The sequence below is a fragment of the Chrysochloris asiatica genome, unplaced genomic scaffold (assembly GCF_000296735.1).
Source record: "Chrysochloris asiatica unplaced genomic scaffold, ChrAsi1.0 scaffold00661, whole genome shotgun sequence".
NCBI classification, from domain to species: Eukaryota; Metazoa; Chordata; class Mammalia; order Afrosoricida; family Chrysochloridae; genus Chrysochloris; species Chrysochloris asiatica.
Genome location: NW_006409179.1, coordinates 100,119 through 103,236, shown reverse-complemented (window position 1 = coordinate 103,236; position 3,118 = coordinate 100,119). Strand labels below are relative to the sequence as shown.

The window sequence follows — 3,118 nt, the reverse complement described above, 5'->3', positions numbered from 1 at the left end:
TTCATCTCAATGATTGAAACCCCTGCCAGGCAAATAATAATAATAATAATAATCCAGCTTCCTTCCTGTGGTTACTATTTCCATTCCCTTATCTTCCCACATTTGTCCTTAGGTATTTTTTGCCCATTTGATTTTGATTTATTGACCATTTCATCACTCATAGTGAACACACCTTACTAGGGTTGCTGGGCCCTATATACCTGTCTACTTGTAGAATGAAAATTGGGCCACAACGGTGAGCTCCTTTCTAGATCTGAAAGGTGGTCAAGGGCCATAATCTCAGGTTCCTTCATTGTCTTTCAGACCAGTAAACCCTGTCTTTTGTAAAAACATCATTTAGGGTTATTATTCTGATGCTATATTTTGGACTTTTAAGCATGATCCCTTTCAGAGCAGTTAGTAGTAGTAGCCAGACAACACCTAGTATCTGTTTTTAGAGTTCTGGAAATTGATGTTTACATGTTTCATTAAACCTTTGGACAAACTTGTCCCAATCATCTTATATCCTCATCAATCTTCTTTCTTCTGCACATGGAGAGAAAAATAGCTGCACCTTAGAATCAGGAGCTTCAAAAATCCCAAAAGCTACTCACCATAATAAGCTTAATAAGCTACAGAAGATTGTCTTTGTGAACTATGTTATACCAATTGACCATGGCAGCTCCAAAACCATTGTCTTGAGCTTCCAGGCCCAACAACTCATTGCCTTAAGATTTGCTTATAATATGTAAGAAGTTTTCATCATTTTGCCTGCTGCATGCTCCACCATTTCACAGGTTTGTTGGCAGAAAAGGTAAATATCCATGTACAAATAACCTATTTCAAACTTATGTATTTTTGGTATATATAAATATATGTATCTATAGCCCACTCTTCCTCTCATACTCATTCAGCCTGTGTCTCTATGCATAGAACATTGTTGCTCCAAAATTTTGTGTATATATACATGTCAGTGTTTTCTTCTATCCCCTATAGCCCTGCATATCTCCCTGTGTCTTAAACCTCTCTTTATTCTTCTGTCAACATCCCTATTCTTGTATATTAACCTTCCTCTTCTTGTATATTGCCATCTCCATGATCTGAGTTAACATTTTTAATTTTAATTACTTAAACAAATAATTATTGTGTTGTTTTATAGAGTCAATTCTGACACATAGCGATATTGCATAGTATTTTTCATGGCCAGCTGGTTGTTTTGAACTGCTGACCTTGTACTTTACAGTCCAGTGCTGATCCTACAGCACCACACCAAGATTTTGTGAATGTTTTTCTGGTACCTTAAGTTGTTGAATTTCTTCGAATTGATTTCTTAAGAAGAATGGATGTGACTCTTAATTTTCTTCTTATTCACCTCTTGTGGCAGGTAAAATTTATTTGGTATGATTTTTATATCCAATGTATTCTTAATTCCCACTAAGTGATTAGGCAGGGCCATGAAAAAATTGTACACAGTACTTTAAGACTGGGATTGGTGAGTTTTGCCATCCAACACAGTTTAAAAGGAGTCATATCAGAAACAAGGACCATCAAGAATGATAGTATGGGTGGAGCATGAGATCCCTACCTAGAAAAAGGACAGTGGAATGGAAAGACAGAGCAAATACAGGCTCTAGAGCCATAGTGTGAGGCAGAGGTCAAGAGGCTACATGACTGAGAGTCCAAAGACAAGAGTGCCTACAGTATGGCAGTCAAGAGCCATTACTGATTGGAGAATTGCTACATCCTGAGTTGGTTTGTATCCTTAATTGTACCATATTCACTTCTCTAATAAATCCCATATAATGAGTATTGTTATGAATTTTGTGTGTTTATAAGGGAAATCATTTTTCTGTGAACAAATACTTTACTTAGGGGAGGATTTCTTGAGTGTAAAACAAGAAATAAGCAAAGGTAAATTGTCTGAATTAGGCAGATAACTATTTCTACCAGTACAAGAAAGGTATACTGTAAGTCAGATTCATTTTTATAGGTATGGAGGTGATAATAATGGGGATCTCAAAGGAGAATCAAGAGCTTGCTGAGGAGACTTCCATTCTGTTCTTCAAAGGTGAAAGGGGATGGAGTGTTCAGAGTAGAAGGTACATTAGAGCCAATACTAGAGGAAATGAACCTAAGGTGTTTTCTAATGCTGAACTTTCTTCATGGATGTCCACAGAACTCTTGCCAAGATGAGCTATCTGAGACCCATGCTCATATAGAAAGTTTCTAGATTTCACACAAGAACACTAAAATCTCTGAGGAGACATATGGAAGATGTTCATTTTTAACAACTCATTTTGAGACTGTGATGCATTCAAGTGTGGTTTTTATGATTGCCATATTAGAAAACCATGGGAGAACATATTTAATATATGGAATATGAAAGGTCTTCCATCAATGTCATTACTTAAAATATCATATACAAATTAGTATATAAAACAGTAGTTCTTATAGACTAACAATATAGTAATAAAATATACATACATAGCCAGGTTGACAAATAAAGCATTATTATCTCTGAGAAATCCACTTGAACAACCACTATTCACAAAAATTTCTTCATTTCTAGTGATAATTTCTATTTGAATTCTTTATGTTTTATTTCCTTGATGTCTTTTATTAGTTGAATCTCATTAAATTACCATGATTTAAAATTATTTGCACTACAAACACTGACATATTTATGGAATCTAACTGCATTACTTTGTCACCCCACTTTACCAAGGTGGTGGTTGTTATTACTAAGTGCTGTCAAGTCAGATCCGACTCATAGTGACCCTATTTAGGGTTTTTGGGGAGTGGCTGGTGACAATGAACCACATACCTTGCAATCCAGTGCATTAACCCACACCACCACACCAGGACTCCAATACCAAGGTCGGCTTTAACACTAGAGGTAGACTCATTAACAAACTGCATTATGCATATGATACAACCTTGTTTATTGAAAGTGAAAAGTACTTGAAATATTTACTGATGAAGATCAAAGATGACAACCTTCAATATGGATTGCACCACAATGTAAAGAAAATAAAATCCTCACAAGAGGACCAATAAATAATATCTTGATAAAGGAAGAAAAGACTGAAGCTTTCAAAGAGTTCATTTTGCTTAGATCCACATTCAATATTCATGGAAG

The 3,118-nt window shown here is 35.5% G+C and overlaps 1 pseudogene; it reads left to right on the top strand.

Annotated features, from left to right (window-relative positions):
* The first annotated feature begins 1,986 nt into the window (after positions 1 to 1,986).
* LOC102832742 overlaps positions 1,987 to 3,118 on the top strand; it is a 19,262-nt pseudogene continuing 18,130 nt past the window's right edge.